Source organism: Oncorhynchus kisutch, linkage group LG25, assembly GCF_002021735.2.
Source record: "Oncorhynchus kisutch isolate 150728-3 linkage group LG25, Okis_V2, whole genome shotgun sequence".
Classification (NCBI taxonomy): Eukaryota; Metazoa; Chordata; class Actinopteri; order Salmoniformes; family Salmonidae; genus Oncorhynchus; species Oncorhynchus kisutch.
In genome coordinates, this window is record NC_034198.2 from 40,618,469 (window position 1) to 40,639,393 (window position 20,925).

Below are 20,925 nucleotides of genomic sequence, written 5' to 3' on the forward strand. Positions count from 1 at the left end.
AGCGCCCAGCATACAAAAGCATACCATGTGATTATCTGAGGGCAGCGCCCAGCATACAAAAGCATACCATGTGATTATCTGAGGGCAGCGCCCAGCATACAAAAGCATACCATGTGATTATCTGAGGGCAGCGCCCAGCATACAAAAGCATTAAAAACATTTTCCAAACCAGCAGAGGCGTCACAAAAGTCAGAAATAGCGATAAAATAAATCACTTACCTATGGAAATCTTCCTCTGTTTGCAATCCCACGGGTCTCAGCTACACAACAAATGGTTGTTTTGTTCGATAAATGCCAAATAGTGCCAAATAGTTGGCGAGTTTGATTCAGTAATCCACCCGTTCCACTAGTTCAACATACAGACAAAGGTATCGCAAAAGTTACCAATGATCTTCATCCAAACAAGTCAAACAACGTTTCTAATCAATCCTCAGGTACCCTAATATGTAAATAAACGATCAAATTTAAGACGGACTGTAGTATGATCAATACTGGAGATAAATAACAAGGTGCTCATCCACTCGCGCCACAAGACTACAGTCAAAATGAGAGCCACATTTGAAAAACTACAATTACTAAATAATTTTTCCAAAAACAAGCCTGAAACCCTTTCTAAAGACTGGCGACATCTAGTGGAAGACATAGAAACTGCAATCTGGGAGCTATTTATTTGTGTATTCCACAGACAAGCATCGAAATGGACCATGACCTCAATAAAACGTTTTCTGGATGGATTTTCACCTGCAGAACCAGTTCTGTTATACTCACAGACATTTTTTTAACAGTTTTAGAAATGTCAGAGTGTTTTCTATCCAATGCTCCCAATTACATGCATATCCTAGCTTCTGGGCCTGCGTAACGGGCAGTTTACTTTGGGCACGTCATTTATCCGAACTTCCGAACACTTCTGAACACCTGAAATGGTGGAATGGTTCATCTATTAACACATTGCTTATACTCAGCAGGGCTCAATTCATAACTTTATACATTTTTGTAATTTACAGCGGACATGGTATCCGCGAACTTCAGGGAAATTGCTTTAACAAGTAAAAATATAATCAACAGGTTGTTAATCTTTGTTGGATTAAATCCTGTCCTAAGTACAACACCTTAATTACTATAAATGGTGAAACTGGAAGCACTAAATGTTTAATTTGTGGATGATTGTTACTGGTTTTGATACCCCAAAATGTCAGAAGTACTCTTTCAATCTAAAAATATTGGAGGTACTCTTTGAGTCTTAAAATGGCAGAGGTACTCTTTAAGCCTTATTGAAAAGCTGTGCGTGGCCTGTTGGTGCCCAGCTGCTCTGAAATAGGAAGTAGCACGTCAGCAGCTGGAACTGAACCGGTCCAGTCAGCATTAGCTGTGAATTTCTCCCTGTATCCCTTATAACAAGAGGGAATGGAGGATATCCTATAGGCTGTATAGAAGCTTCCTGTGTAGTAGGCCTACCCATAATCAGTCTATTCACAAGGTCATTTGTAACTTTCCACTCACCTCTGGCTCAATGTGTCAGCATTAAGACAGGATGAACCTCCACCATCAACTTCCTTCTGTTGAAACTGCGTCATACCACACCTCACCTCACCAGACCGCACCACACCTCACCAGACCTCAACACCTCACCACACCTCACCAGACCTCAACACACCTCACCAGACTTCACCAGACTTCACCACACTTCACCAGACCACACCTCACCACACCTCACCAGACTTCACCAAACTTCACCAGACATAACCACACCTCACCACACCTCACCAGACTTCAACAGACTTCAACAGACGTCATCACACCCCGCCAAACCTCACCACACCTCACCAGACCTCATCAGACCTCACCCGACTTCACCAGACTTCCCCAGTTGAAACTGGAGCAGCAGCACGGCCAGGTGGACTGGGGACAGCAAGGAGTCATCACGCCAGGTAGTCCTGAGGCATGGTCCTAGGGCTCAGGTCCTCCGAGAGAGAGAAAGAAAGAGAGAACCACCAACTTACCATCCTGAGACAAGGCCGTGTATAGCACACAAAGATCTCCGCCACTGCACAGCCCAAGGGGGGACCCCAACCCAGACAGGAAGATCACATCAGTGACTCTACCTTCTCAAGTGACGCACCTCTCCTAGGGAAGGCATGAAAGAGCACCAGTGTAAGCCAGAACATGGTCCTCTGTAGTTGGTAGAACATGGTCCAATGTAGTTGCTAGAGCATGGTCCACTGTAGTGGGTAGAGCATGGTCCTCTGTAGTTGGTAGAACATGGTCCTCTGTAGTTGGTAGAACATGGTCCTCTGTAGTTGGTAGAACATGGTCCTCTGTAGTTGGTAGAACATGGTCCTCTGTAGTTGGTAGAACATGGTCCAATGTAGTAGGTAGAGCATGGTCCACTGTAGTGGGTAGAGCATGGTCCTCTGTAGTTGGTAGAACATGGTCCTCTGTAGTTGGTAGAACATGGTCCTCTGTAGTTGATAGTACATGGTCCTCTGTAGTTGGTAGAACATGGTCCTCTGTAGCTCAGTTGGTAGAACATGGTTCTCTGTAGTTGGTAGAGCATGGTTCTCTGTAGTTGGTAGAACATGGTTCTCTGTAGTTGGTAGAACATGGTTCTCTGTAGTTGTTAGAACATGGTTCTCTGTAGTTGGTAGAACATGGTCCTCTGTAGTTGGTAGAACATGGTCCTCTGTAGTTGGTAGAACATGGTTCTCTGTAGTTGTTAGAACATGGTCCTCTGTAGTTGGTAGAACATGGTCCTCTGTAGTTGGTAGAACATGGTCCTCTGTAGTTGGTAGAACATGGTTCTCTGTAGCTCAGTTGGCAGAACATGGTTCTCTGTAGCTCAGTTGGTAGAACATGGTTCTCTGTAGCTCAGTTGGCAGAACATGGTTCTCTGTAGCTCAGTTGGTAGAACATGGTTCTCTGTAGCGCAGTTGGTAGAACATGGTTCTCTGTAGCTCAGTTGGCAGAACATGGTTCTCTGTAGCTCAGTTGGTAGAACATGGTTCTCTGTAGCGCAGTTGGCAGAACATGGTTCTCTGTAGCTCAGTTGGTAGAACATGGTTCTCTGTAGCTCAGTTGGCAGAACATGGTTCTCTGTAGCTCAGTTGGTAGAACATGGTTCTCTGTAGCGCAGTTGGTAGAACATGGTTCTCTGTAGCGCAGTTGGTAGAACATGGTTCTCTGTAGCTCTGTTGGTATAACGTGGCTCTTGCACCGCCAGGGTGGTTGTGGGTTTGATTTCCTTGGCCACCTGTTCGTAAAATGTCTGCACGCCTGACTAAAGTTGTTTTCAAATCTAATCTATGTTTAATTTGGAGGATAGTTTAATTTAATTTTCTAAACTAGTCTAATTTGTCACATGTGCCGAATAGAACAAGTGTAGACTCTACAGTGAATTATTTTCTTATTTAGCCATTTCCCAACAATGCAGGGTCAACAAGAAAAACAATTAGCAAAATGAAATAGTAGCACAATAAACATAAGAATCACGTGGATATATCCCAGGAGTACCAGTACAGAGTCAATGTGCTGGTGTAAGAGGTAGTTGAGGTAAGTGAGGTAATATACTGTACATGTAGCTAGGGGTAAACGATCAGGATAGATAATAACCAGAGTAGCAGCAGTGTGTGTGTGTGTGTGTGTGTGTGTGTGTGTGTGTGTGTGTGTGTGTGTGTGTGTGTGTGTGTGTGTGTGTGTGTGTGTGTGTGTGTGTGTGTGTGTGTGTGTGTGTGTGTGTGTGTTATTATATTATGTACGTTGCATGTCGGCTAAGAGCGTTGGGATAGTAACCGACGAAAGGTTGCTGAGTCGAATCCCCGAGCTGACAAAAGTATAAATTTGCCCTCCGCACCTCTCTGATTCAGAGGGTTTGGGTTATTAAATGCAGAAGACGTTTCAGTTGAATGCATTCAGTTGGACAACTGACTAGGTATCAGCCTTTTGCTTATTACGTTTTTTCCCTCCTTCACTCCCTCCCTCCCTCCCTCCATCCATCCCTGCCTCCCTCCATCCATCCATCCCTCTCTTCATCCCTCATTTTGTATCCCTGGGTTATTCTCTCTAATTAAATCCGTTGTTGGCTGCTGGAGTTTCAAGGTGTCACAGTGAAACTCTGACCTAGACGGTTCTGCTGTAACCTTTGGATTAGAAGCAGTCTGCCTTCAGCGATGTTCTTGAGAGAGTTCTCTTATATGGCTCCTTCACCTTGAGTAGATATTGAGCAGCAGAATGGATCCTCATCAGTGCAGACAGCCAGCTGTACAGAGTCTCATCAGTGCAGACAGCCTGGAAAGTGGTATCAATCGATCATCAATAATTATCAGCCAGTGCATCTCCATCAGTAGTTGTAACGTCCCCAGTAACAAATAACAAGGTCTTCGTTTCTAAGTGTCATCCTTGTCTGTAGAGCCTGTTTCCTGTACGATGATCATACATTGTAACATTGGATTGTTTAAGCCTATTCCTGGTATGTCTGTTCCTTGGCCTGACCTGTAGATCAATGATGGATGTCCCAAATGCCATCATATTCCCTATATAGTGCACTAGGGCTCTAGACCCTTGAGCTCTGGTCAAAAAGTAGTGCACTAAATAGGGAATAGATGTGCCACTTGAGGGACGAATTCAGTGAGTTCTGCTTTGGAATCAACCAGGGTATTGGATATATCCAGTCCATCTTCTGTACACTCCTTCACCCTGGTATGGTAACTACCGCTTTCCCTGAGAGGAATCACTACTCCCACTACTCCCCACTACTCCCACTACTCCCACTACTCCCATTGTGTTTTTATTGTCCATAATCCATAACCCAGGGGTCAGTGTTGAGTGTTGAGTGAAATGATACCAATTTTTTTAAATAGTTTTTATATATAACGGTGATGTATCTCTATGAATGTCAGAGCATTATATAAAGAATAGGGATCCATTTTGGAAACACTCATAGTCGCAGAATGATATCAAATGGACTGTTCCACAGAGGTTCAACTGAATCAAATGGACTGTTCCACAGAGGTTCAACTGAATCAAATGGACTGTTCCACAGAGGTTCAACTGAATCAAATGGACTGTTCCACAGAGGTTCAACTGAATCAAATGGACTGTTCCACAGAGGTTCAACTGAATCAAATGGACTGTTCCACAGAGGTTCAACTGAATCAAATGGACTGTTCCACAGAGGTTCAACTGAATCAAATGGACTGTTCCACAGAGGTTCAACTGAATCAAATGGACTGTTCCACAGAGGTTCAACTGAATCAAATGGACTGTTCCACAGAGGTTCAACTGAATCAAATGGACTGTTCCACAGAGGTTCAACTGAATCAAATGGACTGTTCCACAGAGGTTCAACTGAATCAAATGGACTGTTCCACAGAGGTTCAACTGAATCAAATGGACTGTTCCACAGAGGTTCAACTGAATCAAATGGACTGTTCCACAGAGGTTCAACTGAATCAAATGGACTGTTCCACAGAGGTTCAACTGAATCAAATGGACTGTTCCACAGAGGTTCAACTGAATCAAATGGACTGTTCCACAGAGGTTCAACTGAATCAAATGGACTGTTCCACAGAGGTGAAACTGAATCAAATGGACTGTTCCACAGAGGTGAAACTGAATCAAATGGACTGTTCCACAGAGGTGAAACTGAATCAAATGGACTGTTCCACAGAGGTGACACTGAATCAAATGGACTGTTCCACAGAGGTGAAACTGAATCAAATGGACTGTTCCACAGAGGTGAAACTGAATCAAATGGACTGTTCCACAGAGGTGAAACTGAATCAAATCGACTGTTCCACAGAGGTTCAACTGAATCAAATGGACTGTTCCACAGAGGTGAAACTATATAAAATCCACAATGCCACTAACTGACTCTAGTTATAGTTACTCAAGTTACTCTAACCCTAGTTATCTAGCGATAGGGCCCCGGTCTCACCTAAAGCCCTAGTTATCTAGCGATCGGGCCTCTGTCTCACCTAAAGCCCTAGTTATCTAGTGATAGGGCCCCTGTCTCACCTAAAGCCCTGGTTATCTAAGTATAGGGAGAATGAAGACTAACAGGAGAGACAGGCTGCATCCCAAATGACACTCTACATAACATAACACCTTGTATTCATGACAAAAATTTCTTTTTTTGCAGTTTTACTTTAGTTCCTTTTTGTAAACAGGGTGAATGTTTTGGAATATTCTGTACAAGCTTCTTTCTTTTCACTCTGGCAATTACGTTAGTATTGTGGAGTAATTATAATCGTATTTATTCATCCTCAGTTTTCTCCTATCACAGTCATTCATCTCTGTAACTGCTTTAAGTCACCATTGGCTTCATGGTGAAATCCCTGACTGGTTTCCTTCCTCTCCGGCAACTGAGTTAGGAAGGACTCCTGTATCTTTGTAGTGACTGGGTGTATAAATACACCATCCAACGTATAAATATTAACTTCGCCATGATCAACGGGATATATTCAATGTCTGTTTTTTTCAACACCTCTACCAATAGGTGCCCTTCTTTGTAAGTCATTGGAAAACCTCCCTGGTCTTTGTGGTTGAATCTGTGTTTGAAAATCGCAGCTCGGCTGAGGGACCTTATAGGTAATTGTATGTTTGGGCTACAGAGAAGATGTTCTCATTCAAAAATGTTAAACATTCAAATGTTAAACACTATTATTGGACACAGTGAGTCCATGCAACTTATTGTGTGACTTGTTAAGTACATTTTTGCTCCTGAATCTATTCAGGCTTTCCTTAACACAAAGGGGTTGAACACTTATTGACTAAAGACATTTGAACTTTTTTTTTTTTATCACTTTGTAAAAACATAATTCCACTTTGACATTTCGGGGTATTGTTTACACCAATGACAAACACATATGCATTTCATCCATTTTAAATTCAGGCCGTAACATAACATGTGAAAACCTTCTGAATGCTCTGTTTAAGTAGAGTAATTCTCCATTAAACTGATCTGATGGATGGGTGGCTTGGCTTCTACATCAGTTGATTTGATGGATGGGTTGCTTGACTTCTACATCAGTTGATTTGATGGATGGGTGGCTTGGCTTCTACATCAGCTGATCTGATGGATGGGTGGCTTGACTTCTACATCAGCTGATCTGATGGATGGGTGGCTTGGCTTCTACATCAGCTGATTTGATGGATGGGTGGCTTGACTTCTACATCAGCTGATTTGATGGATGGGTGGCTTTACTTCTACATCAGCTGATCTGATGGATGGGTGGCTTGGCTTCTACATCAGCTGATCTGATGGATGGGTGGCTTGGCTTCTACATCAGCTGATTTGACGGATGGGTGGCTTGGCTTCTACACCAGCTGATCTGATAGATGGTGGCTTGACTTCTACATCAGCTGAGTGATGGATGGGTGGCTTGGCTTCTACACCAGCTGAGTGATGGATGTCAAGGCCAAGGAAGCCACTGAAACACTTTGGCACTGGAGAGCAGTATACTGTACACCGATATCAACACTCACTGGAAGATACTGACCGTTTATACAGTACTTACTGTAAGTCTATGTGTTGTTTGTTTCAAACACTTCAGATCTGTTTCAAATGGATTATTCAATATTTTTTCCTAAGTCAAGATCAAACTGAGACTTATATAATACTGATAAGTGGCAAACAGATGCAATGCAGATTCGAGATATATAGATTACCTGAGGGGAGAACTGTGTTCATGAATTCCCTGTTTGGAATTTGTAAACAAGGTGTTTTGAGATTTGTTTGCCTAAACAGTTGGTTCTTCAATTCCAGCTTGTAATAGTTGTAGTACCAAGACATCAGGGTTCCTCAAGGGGTTCTTCTGGGAAGAGTGAAAGTTCTATGTGGAATCAAACTGACTCAAATGAATCCCTTTTTAGGCCTTCAAATGGTTCTTTGCTGTTCAAAATACGTTTTTGTGAGATAATTTAAAATTCTGGAGTGGTGGCTCATTTGAATATTTTGAGGCGTGGTTTCCAAAACAGCTCTTTTTTTTTGCAATCGCGAGTGAGAGTGTCATTTCAGTTGATCTTAACCGTTGTGTTACGTTTATGTAACTAAGGATATTATTAGGAATTTATGAAAAGGTCATTTATGTCTATGTGTCATTTGAGGATGCATGATTAAGTCAGGTTCTCAATTTCTACTCAGGCATCTCCAGCCGTTCCAGAGCTAGCACACCTGATTCTATAGGTAAATAAACACAATAGTAGAACCTATGGAATTTTAGCAATATAAAATGTTCTCCGTAAAGGTTGTATAAAGAACCATGTCAAACGGTTCTAGCACCAAATAGGTTCGTAGCCCATATGATCATGATTCTATATAGTTCCATGTATCACCAAAATGTGTTCTGCTATGGAACCAGTGGGCACCCTGACAGAATGTGTCTCAGATGGCACCCTATTCCCTACTTGGTGAACCACAGCCCTGTTCAGAAGTGCACTACGTAGGGAATGCTGAACAGGGTGTCAATTAGGGCAACCCTGACAGCGTCTTTGTGTCAGGCCTGTTTGACTTCTGACAATACCACCATCTCAGGAATGGCTTAAATTCATCCACTCTGTCAACTGTAAAAAAAAAAATCTCTCTCTCTCTCTCTCTTTCTCTCTCTCATATATTTTCCATCTTCACAAGGTTAAACCCATCCCAGATCTGTCAGAAATAATAATCTAATCCTCATTGTGAAAATGTTCAGGTTTATACAGTCAGGGAGAAGTGAGAAGTGAAGGGGCCATGGTTGGAATGGGAGGATGACAGGCATAGAGACATTATATGATTAAAGAAGTGGAGGGGCCATGGTTGGAATGGGAGGATGACAGGCATAGAGACATTATATGATTAAAGAAGTGGAGGGGCCATGGTTGGATTGGGAGGATGTCAGGCAAAGAGGCATTCTATGATTAAAGTCTTTAATGAGTCTACCAAGCCTCTCACACCTGATTCATAGACTCAAGACTTCAATCTGCTGTCTTCACGCTACAGTAAATGTAGAAACTAAGGCCCCTGCTGAAATGGACACTGAAATGTCCACCGAAAATGACTGCTTCACTGAAATCCACTGACCACTCTTGGTAAAGGTGTGTGTCTGTCTGTCTCTGGTCTTGGAGCCGAAAGCTGCATAATAAACCACTGGATCGTTTCATAAGGTTCTTACCTCGGGGCACATCTTACCTGCCCCCATGACAAGCTATTTGAAAACATCAAAAGGCTTCTCAAAGATTGTTCTGCAGAACTCTCATGCCCGTTACATCTTTCTCAGTCGCCTGCTCTTCGCTTCCTTTTCTTGGGAATAAAATACAATGTTAATAAATTGCATGCAATATCACATCTTCCTAATTACCTTATTGCAGGTTTTAAGGAGATGTCAGAGACATGCCAGTATCAGCTAGCTTCCCTGAAATCTCACCAGTAATTGGCCAGCTCTGTAGTCAGACCGGTCCTGTTCTGAAGGTGTGTGTGAGTGTGTGTGTGTGTCCGCGCGCATGTGTGTATATGCATGTGTTTGTGTGCGCGCATGTGTGTGTGCGCCCGCATGTGTGTAGATGCGTGTTTATATGCGTGTGCGGATCTGTGTGTGTGTGTGTATGTGTGTGTATGCGTGTGACTGTGTGTGTGTATGTGTGTGACTGTGTGTGTGTATGTGTGTGTGTGCATGTGCGTGTGTGCGCGTGTGCGTGTGTGTGTGTGTGTGACTGTGTGTGTGTGTGTGTGTGTACTAATTGGCGAGAATTAGTCAGGTTCTGTCCCGTAGCTCTCCTCATCAACCCATTCACACCTTCCTCACTCATCCCTCTCATCACAGCAGACAGGGTGAGGAAACCCAATAGTTTCCAAGCAGGTAGACAGTTTTTTTTTGCTCCTTGGCAGATCCTGTAAATCCTATTGAGTTGATATTAATAAATAAATGGATTTAGTTTCCAGGCCGATAGGTTACAAATACACTGGTCCTCTCGGACTAGATTGTCTTACAGAATGGTTTGACATTTTCTTAGTTCATTTGTAATAGAAGAGTGCATACTGAACAGGCTACAGCTGACATCAGGTGTGTCTGGACTGACAGATTTGTACTGCTGGCCAGGATGGGGCTATAGAGCCAACAGGATATTCATCAAATGGAACTTCTTCGGAGCACAATGGAAGGTTCTCTTGATAAAAAAAAACTATTCCTTCATCAAGGTAGATACAGCATGTCTGTATGCAAATCATATTGCACTAACACACACAGAAGTCCTATATAAATCCTATTGAGCTAACAGACACAGAAGTCCTATATAAATCATCCAAACTGCTAATAGTGGAACCATTAGAGGTAACAGAGAGAAACATTAGAGCCAACACATAAAGTGATTGTGTTCTGTCTGACTGAAACAGCCACCTTGTACTCTGTTTTTATGACAGAATAGTTAATGATTGACATTTAGGACATTTAGGACACCATGGGTAATGATTGACCTTTAGGATCCCATGGTTAATGATTCACCTTTAGGATCCCATGGTTAAGGAGAAGTGGATCTAAAGTTCCATGCACAACAGTTGTATTTTCATCAACATTTATAATGAGTATTTCTGTAAATTGATGTGGATCTCTGCAAAAATCACAGGATGTTTTGGAACTACTGAACATAACACGCCAATGTAAAATTAGATTTTTGGATACAAATATGCACTTTATAGAACAAAACATACATGTATTGTGTAACATGAAGTCCTATGAGTGTCATCTGATGAAGATCATCAAAGGTTAGTGATTAATTTTATCTCTATTTGTACTTTTTGTGACTCCTCTCTTTGGCTGGAAAAATGTCTGTGTATTTCTGTGACTTGGTGGTGACCTAACATCATCGTTTGTAGAGATTTCGCTGTAAAGCATTTTTGAAATCAGACACCCATAGTTAATGGTTGACCTCTGGGACCCCATGGTTAATGATTGACCTCTGGGACCGCATGGTTAATGTTTGACCTTTAGGAACCCATGGTTAACCTGAACTAGGAATGGCGTTCCGCTAGCGGAACGTTTCGTCAAAATTGCAGAAATTGCAGATTATAAATATTGAACTTCAATTAAATCAGAAGTGCAATACGGCAAATGAAGTATTTACTGGGAAAGCAAACCATGCGATTATCGATCACTAGACAAAACATTATGTACAGCTACCAGCCAAGTAAATTAAAAGTCAGAAATAACAATACAATTTATCAAATACCTTTGAAGATCTTCTTCTTTTGGCTAAAGGTCATGACGAAACAATAAATTGTTGTTTTGTTCGATATAATCCATTTTTGTATGTCCTTCAACTTTGGACGTAATTACTCTAAACAGACTTTTATCGAGTCATGTTTGGTTTCATTCCTCTGTTTGTTAGTAATACAGCCATAATTCAGACATATTGACCGAAAGGAACGGATTTGAACACACCAAACTATGACCTCATTGCGCACCAATGATATGACCAGTTCTTCGTTGATTGACTGGATTTCGGACCAATGACCACTGATCGTCTTGAAATTTAGCTTGGTAGATAGCCAATGACCTGAGGTAAAAGGCAACAGGTTAGGGTTCTATCCAGGAAGACTAGCCTTCGTAAACGCAGCCATTCGCCATTGAAAATTCTACTAGAAGCAGATACGCTGGTTACGGGCAGCATTTCTGTTTTGAGAGCATCTTCAGAGAAGAATTATGGCGAGTAAAACTTTCAAATCAAAGACAAAGACAAAATATACAGACCTACACGATATTATTGAAGAAATTGATTGTGATAGTGACAGTGAATTACTACAAGATGATTCAGACAGTGAGATTGATTTTGACTCTAAATCTGAGGAGATGTTCCTGTATGGAGAAGATTCTGTGTTGGATTGGTGAGTAACGTTATTTGAAATGAACAATATCAAATATTATTCATTTGAGTTGTTTGAGATATTTGTATTTTATTTGCCATGTATACAAATATAATCAGTAATGAAATGTGTAAAGTACACTGCTCTACATTGTGGATGGGTGTATGTCTGTGTGTCTGTGTGTCTGTATGTATTAGATATTTTTTTTACATTTTATTTTATCTAAACATGGAAGGGGAACGCTCCTCACCATAGTGATTCATTCCCTACTCTATATGTAATCTCTGTCTGTATGTCTGTGTGTATGTACAGTGCCTTGCGAAAGTATTCGGCCCCCTTGAACTTTGCGACCTTTTGCCACATTTCAGGCTTCAAACATAAAGATATAAAACTGTATTTTTTTGTGAAGAATCAACAACAAGTGGGACACAATCATGAAGTGGAACGACATTTATTGGATATTTCAAACTTGTTTAACAAATCAAAAACTGAAAAATTGGGAGTGCAAAATTATTCAGCCCCTTTACTTTCAGTGCAGCAAAGTTCAGTGAGGATCTCTGAATGATCCAATGTTGACCTAAATGACTAATGATGATAAATACAATCCACCTGTGTGTAATCAAGTCTCCGTATAAATGCACCTGCACTGTGATAGTCTCAGAGGTCCGTTAAAAGTGCAGAGAGCATCATGAAGAACAAGGAACACACCAGGCAGGTCCGAGATACTGTTGTGAAGAAGTTTAAAGCCGGATTTGGATACAAAAAGATTTCCCAAGCTTTAAACATCCCAAGGAGCACTGTGCAAGCGATAATATTGAAATGGAAGGAGTATCAGACCACTGCAAATCTACCAAGACCTGGCCGTCCCTCTAAACTTTCAGCTCATACAAGGAGAAGACTGATCAGAGATGCAGCCAAGAGGCCCATGATCACTCTGGATGAACTGCAGAGATCTACAGCTGAGGTGGGAGACTCTGTCCATAGGACAACAATCAGTCGTATATTGCACAAATCTGGCCTTTATGGAAGAGTGGCAAGAAGAAAGCCATTTCTTAAAGATATCCATAAAAAGTGTCGTTTAAAGTTTGCCACAAGCCACCTGGGAGACACACCAAACATGTGGAAGAAGGTGCTCTGGTCAGATGAAACCAAAATTGAACTTTTTGGCAATAATGCAAAACGTTATGTTTGGCGTAAAAGCAACACAGCTCATCACCCTGAACACACCATCCCCACTGTCTAACATGGTGGTGGCAGCATCATGGTTTGGGCCTGCATTTCTTCAGCAGGGACAGGGAAGATGGTTAAAATTGATGGGAAGATGGATGGAGCCAAATACAGGACCATTCTGGAAGAAAACCTGATGGAGTCTGCAAAAGACCTGAGACTGGGACGGAGATTTGTCTTCCAACAAGACAATGATACAAAACATAAAGTAAAATCTACAATGGAATGGTTCAAAAATAAACATATCCGGGTGTTAGAATGGCCAAGTCAAAGTCCAGACCTGAATCCAATCGAGAATCTGTGGAAAGAACTGAAAACTGCTGTTCACAAATGCTCTCCATCCAACCTCACTGAGCTCGAGCTGTTTTGCAAGGAGGAATGGGAAAAAATGTCAGTCTCTCGATGTGCAAAACTGATAGAGACATACCCCAAGCGACTTGCAGCTGTAATCGCAGCAAAAGGTGGCGCTACAAAGTATTAACTTAAGGGGGCTGAATAATTTTGCACGCCCAATTTTTAAGTTTTTGATTTGTTAAAAAAGTTTGAAATATTCAATAAATGTCGTTCCACTTCATGATTGTGTCCCACTTGTTGTTGATTCTTCACAAAAAAATACAGTTTTATATCTTTATGTTTGAAGCCTGAAATGTGGCAAAAGGTCGCAAAGTTCAAGGGGGCCGAATACTTTCACAAGGCACTGTATATATTAGATATTTTTTACATTTTATTTTATCTAAACATGGAATGGACAACACCTCACCTTAGTGATTGTTTACTTACTCTATATATAATCTGTGTCTGTGTCTTTATTTCACAGTCCCAGCGATTTTAATTGGGAGCCCATACTGCCAAGGTGCAAATCCCCCACTGAAGCTGGTCCATCCAGCCGGACCCCTGCTGTCTCCGGCACCACACCTACCCCCGCCCGGCCATCAAGAGGTGTGAAGTCGGTGACAAAGAGGCGGAGAAAGGGAAGTGTGGAAACCTGCTGGCAGGGCAGAGGAGGGTCGTTGGCACTGTGTGCTGGAGGAGGATGCTTGTGCCACCACCTCCAATATTCAGACCGAAAAGGCCACCAGGACCTCAGCTGGACATGACCTCCAAGTACAGCCCCATGCAACTTTTTCAGTTGTTTTTCACCTCGGCAGTTGTTGATTCCCTGGTGTCAAACACAAATAAGTACGGAGCTAAGAAGCAGGAAGGCAAGAAGGAGACATGGAAAGCCATTGCCAGGTCAGATCTTTTTTGTTACCTTTCTATGGTCATTTACATGGGTCTTGTGAAGCTAAAAACCCTGAAGAACTACTGGAAATCTGCACCCCTCCATCAACTGCCTTTCCCCACCACAGTCATGTCATGCAGTAGGTTTCTGACAATCTCACGGGCGCTTCACATCAGTGACCCAAAAGTTGACGAGGACAACGAGACGAAGCGAGGCACGGCATGGTTTGATAAGCTCTGCAAAATTAAACCGCTCTACCTCGACATCATTGAGGCTTGCGAGACTTATTTTCAGCCCGTCCAGAACCTTTCCATAGATGAGAGGATGGTAGCCTCAAAGGCCAGAATTGGCCTAAAACAATACATGCGTAACAAACCGACTAAATGGGGTAACAAACTGTTTGTTTGGGCTGATTCTGTGTGTGCATACATGTGCACTTTCTTTGTCTATGAGGAGAATAACAGTTTTTCTACCAGTAAGGGACTTAGCTATGACTCCATTATGCAGTTATTAGATTTTCAGCTGCTAGGGAAGGGCTACAAACTGTTTGTGGACAATTTCTACACAAGCCCTGTTCACAGACCTGAGGAAGCTGGATATGTGGGCCTGTGGCACCATTCGGACCAACAGAGTGGGATTTCCGAAAACCAGGGTGAACGACATGCCTAAGAGGGCTGAACGGGGGACCATGAGATGGATCTGTGAAGATGGCCTGCTCTTTGTGAAGTGGATGGATACCAGAGAGGTGGTGATGTGCACAACAACCCACAAGTCCTTCAGTGGTGATCATGTTGTCAGGCGTGTGAAGGACGGTGCCGGGGCATAGACCACCAAAAATGTCCCCATTCCAGCTGCAGTGAAGGACTACAACAAGGGCATGAGAGGTGTGGACCTGTCAGATGCACTAATTGGCTACTACAATGTTCTCCACAAAACCGTGAAATGGTACAAGAAATTGTTTTATAATTTCATTGACATTACTGTGGTGAATGCCTTCATCCTGCAGAAGGAAATGGCTACGAGTTGTGGACAGCCCCCCATCTCACAGCTAGCCTTCAGGGAGCTGCTCATCCAGGAGCTTGCTAGCTACAGCTTTTGTCCCCTCTACCTCTGTCCCTTCTGCTCCAACCAGTGGTGTTCACATGCCAAAATGTATCAGGCAGGAATGTGCCTCAGGGCAAAAAGGGCTCAGTAAGGAGGCTTCGTTGTTGTCTGTGCCACAAGAAATCCCCTGTCACCTGCACCAACTGTTCGGTGACCCTCACACCAGAAAGAGACTGCTATGGGCTATGGCATCCGCAGCAGAATATTGTGTAGAGGACTGAGGGTCTTCACACTGAGGGTCTTCACATTATTGTACATTGAAAGTGTAAATAGTTACCCTTGTTATAAAAAAAAAAATCATGGGGGGGGGGATGTTAGAATATGTTTTTGGTATTTTGCATATAGTTATTGGCATCAATCAACTGTACCAATTTGGCCACGGGTACATTTGGGAAGCTTGTGAGGGACACCTGGGTGTCTTCATGCTCAATGGCATGTACCTCACTCATTCCTGAAGGTATCTGTCTGAAACTTTGGTCAAATACTGTTGCCCACTTATGTTCATATGTGAAATGATCCCCAGGATCATATCTGAATGTTTTGCTGTTCTTGTTCATTTCAAAATGCAGCAAAATTAAAAGAACAGAAAATGTCTGATTATTTCATGGTATTTTCTTCTACCAGATCTATTGTGTTATATTCTCCTACATTCAATTCACATTTCCACAAATTGCAGAGTGTTTCCTTTCAAATGATACCAAGACTATGCATATCCTTGCTTCTGGGCCTGAGCCACAGGCAGTTAGGTTAGGGTATGCTTTCAGGCGGAAAATGAGAAGAACTGGAGGACAGTCCTTTAACAAGTTACTGATTGACCTTTTCTACCTCGTGGTTAATGATTGACCTTTGCTACCTCGTGGTTAATGATTGACCTTTGCTACCTCGTGGTTAATGATTGACCTTGGCTACCTCGTGGTTAATGATTGACCTTTGCTACCTCATGGTTAATGATTGACCTTTGCTACCTCATGGTTAATGATTGACCTACTGTAGAGCACTACTTTTGACATGGTTACTTCCTATACTGTAGAGCACTACTATTGACAGGGGTTATTTCCTATACTGTAGAGCACTACTTTTGACATGGTTACTTCCTATACTGTAGAGCACTACTATTGACAGGGGTTATCTCCTATACTGTAGAGCACTACTATTGACAGGGGTTATTTCCTATACTGTAGAGCACTACTATTGACAGGGGTTATTTCCTATACTGTAGAGCACTACTATGGACAGGGGTTATTTCCTATACTGTAGAGCACTACTATTGACAGGGAATATTTCCTATACTGTAGAGCACTACTTTTGACATGGTTACTTCCTATACTGTAGAGCATTACTATTGACAGGGGTTATTTCCTATACTGTAGAGCACTACTTTTGACATGGTTACTTCCTATACTGTAGAGCACTGCTTTTGACAGGGTTATTTCCTATACTACAGAGCAGAATGTGTCTTGGTCAAAATCAGTACTCTAGTGAGAAGGTTGCCATTTTGAAAGCAGGCATTGCCATCACTTCAAGGTGCCAGTGTCTAACTCAAACAAACTCACTAATGCTGCTGAAAGGTTGTGTCCCAAATTGGCTCCCCTTTGTTCCTATATAGTGCACTTCTGTTGACCAGTAGGGAACACGGTGCCAGTCAGGATACAGAGTTGTATTACGTTCCAATCCATTTGTTGATGATTAGACTACAGACTACAGGCCAGCGGTATATATAGATGCTACGGAGATTATTACACTTCCTCTCTGGGTGAAATGATGTCACTTATGTGTAGAGCTGGGTAATCCTCTACTATACTGTCACAGGCCTAAGTAATACTCTACTATACTCGCACAGACCTAAGTAATACTCTACTATACTCTCACAGGCCTAAGTAATACTCTACTATACTCTCACAGACCTAAGTAATACTCTACTGTACTGTCACAGCCCTAAGTAATACTCTACTATACTCTCACAGACCTAAGTAATACTCTACTATACTCTCACAGGACTATGTAATACTCTACTATACTCTCACAGGCCCAAGTAATACTCTACTATACTCTCACAGGCCTAAGTAATACTCTACTATACTCTCACAGGCCTAAGTAATACTCTACTATACTCTCACAGCTTAAGTAATACTCTACTGTCACAGACCTAAGTAATACTCTACTATACTGTCACAGCCCTAAGTAATACTCTACTATACTCTCACAGGCCTAAGTAATACTCAACTATACTCTCATAGGCCTAAGTAATACTCAAATCAAAGTGTATTTGTCACGTGCGCCGAATACAACAGGTGTAGACTTTACAGTGAAATGCTTATTTACAGGCTCTAACCAACAGTGCGGAATTTTTTTGGGTGTGTGTGTGTGTGTGTGTGTGTGTGTGTGTCTCTGTGTGTGTGTGTGTGTGTGTGTGTGTGTCTCTGTGTGTGTGTCTGTGTCTGTGTGTGTCTGTGTCTGTGTCTGTGTCTGTGTGTGTGTGTGTCTGTGTGTGTGTGTGTGTGTGTGTGTGTGTGTGTGTGTGTGTGTGTGTGTGTGTGTGTGTGTGTGTGTGTCTGTGTGTGTGTGTGTCTGTGTGTGTGTGTGTGTGTGTGTGTGTGTGTGTGTGTGTGTGTGTGTGTCTGTGTGTGTGTGTGTGTGTGTGTCTGTCTGTGTGTGTGTGTGTGTCTGTGTGTGTGTGTGTGTGTGTCTGTGTGTGTGTGTGTGTGTGTTAGTAGCAAGGCTCTATACAGACACCGGTTAGTAGCAAGGCTCTATACAGACACCGGTTAGTAGCAAGGCTCTATACAGACACCGGTTAGTAGCAAGGCTCTATACAGACACCTGTTAGTAGCAAGGCTCTATACAGACACCGGTTAGTAGCAAGGCTCTATACAGACACCGGTTAGTAGCAAGGCTCTATACAGACACCGGTTAGTAGCAAGGCTCTATACAGACACCGGTTAGTAGCAAGGCTCTATACAGACACCGGTTAGTAGCAAGGCTCTATACAGACACCGGTTAGTAGCAAGGCTCTATACAGACACCGGTTAGTAGCAAGGCTCTATACAGACACCGGTTAGTAGCAAGGCTCTATACAGACACCGGTTAGTAGCAAGGCTCTATACAGACACCGGTTAGTAGCAAGGCTCTATACAGACACCGGTTAGTAGCAAGGCTCTATACAGATACCGGTTAGTAGCAAGGCTCTATACAGACACCGGTTAGTAGCAAGGCTCTATACAGACACCGGTTAGTAGCAAGGCTCTATACAGACACCGGTTAGTAGCAAGGCTCTATACAGACACCGGTTAGTAGCAAGGCTCTATACAGACACCGGTTAGTAGCAAGGCTCTATACAGACACCGGTTAGTAGCAAGGCTCTATACAGACACCGGTTAGTAGCAAGGCTCTATACAGACACCGGTTAGTAGCAAGGCTCTATACAGACACCGGTTAGTAGCAAGGCTCTATACAGACACCGGTTAGTAGCAAGGCTCTATACAGACACCGGTTAGTAGCAAGGCTCTATACAGACACCGGTTAGTAGCAAGGCTCTATACAGACACCGGTTAGTAGCAAGGCTCTATACAGACACCGGTTAGTAGCAAGGCTCTATACAGACACCGGTTAGTAGCAAGGCTCTATACAGACACCGGTTAGTAGCAAGGCTCTATACAGACACCGGTTAGTAGCAAGGCTCTATACAGACACCGGTTAGTCAGGGTGATTGAGGTAGTATGTACATGTGGGTATGATTAAAGATGCATATTTGATGAACAGAGAGTAGCAGTGGTGTAAAAAAGAGGGGTTGGCGGGTGGTGGGACACAATGCAGATAGCACGGTTAGCCAATGTGCAGGAGCACTGGTTGGTCGGGCCAATTGAGGTAGTATGTACATGAATGTATAGTTAAAGTGACTGTGCATATAAGATAAACAGAGAGTAGCAGCAGTGTAAAAGAGGGGTTGGGGGACACACAATGCAAATAGTCTGGGTAACCTGTCACAGGCCCAAGTAATTCTCTACTATACTCTCACATGCCTAAGTTGCTATGACAAGCTAAACACCTTCTTCGCCCGCATCGAGGGAAACATAATGTATTTGATGCGGGCCACTTTGAGGTCTCGTTCTCGGTGGCAGATGTGAGACATTTAAGTGTGTTAACCCTCGCAAGGCTACCGGTCCAGATGAACTCCCCAGTCACGTCCTCAGAGCATTCACAGACCAGCTGTCTGGAGTGTTTACGCATATATTTAATTGCTCCATGTCCCAGTCTGCTGTCCCCACTTGCTTCAAGATGTCCACCATTGTTCCTGTACCCAAGAAAGTAAGGTAACTGAACTAAATGACTAGCACTCACTTCTGTCATCATGAAGTGCTTTGAGAGACTAGTCAAGGATCATATCACCTCCACCTTACCTGATACCCTAGACTCACTGCAATTTGCATACCACCCTAATAGGTCCACAGATGACGAAATCGCCATCACGCTGCACACTGCCTTATCCCATCTGGACAAGAGAAATACCTATATGAGAATGCTGTTCATTGACTACATCTCAGCCTTCAACACCATAGTACCCTCCAAGCTCATCATTAAGCTGGAGGCCCTGGGTTTGAACCTCACCCTGTGTAACTGGGATCTGAACTTCCTGACTGGCTTCCCCCAGGTGGTGAAGGTAGGAAACAACACCTCCACTTCGCTGATCCACAACACAAGGACCCCACAGGAGTGCGTGTTCAGCCCCCTCCTGTACTCCCTGTTCACCCCTGACTGTGTGGCCACGCACGCCTCCAAATAACTTTGCAGATGACACAAACATAGTAGGCCTGATTACCAACAACGACGAGACAGCCTACAGGGAGGGACCATGCCCCCTGTCCACGTTGACGGGGACACAGTAGAGGGACCATGCCCCCTGTCCACGTTGACGGGGACACAGTAGAGGAACCATGCCCCCTGTCCACGTTGACGGGGACACAGTAGAGGAACCATGCCCCCTGTCCACGTTGACGGGGACACAGTAGAGGAACCATGCCCCCTGTCCACGTTGACGGGGACACAGTAGAGGGACCATGCCCCCTGTCCACGTTGACGGGGACACAGTAGATGAACCATGCCCCCTGTCCACGTTGACGGGGACACAGTAGAGGAACCATGCCCCCTGTCCACGTTGACGGGGACACAGTAGAGGAACCATGCCCCCTGTCCACGTTGACGGGGACACAGTAGAGGAACCATGCCCCCTGTCCACGTTGACGGGGACACAGTAGAGGGACCATGCCCCCTGTCCACGTTGACGGGGACACAGTAGAGGGACCATGCCCCCTGTCCACGTTGACGGGGACACAGTAGAGGGACCATGCCCCCTGTCCACGTTGATGGGGACACAGTAGAGGGACCATGCCCCCTGTCCACGTTGACGGGGACACAGTAGAGGGACCATGCCCCCTGTCCATGTTGACGGGGACACAGCAGAGGGACAATGCCCCCTGTCCATGTTGACGGGGACACAGTAGAGGGACCATGCCCCCTTGTCCACGTTGACGGGGACACAGTAGAGGGA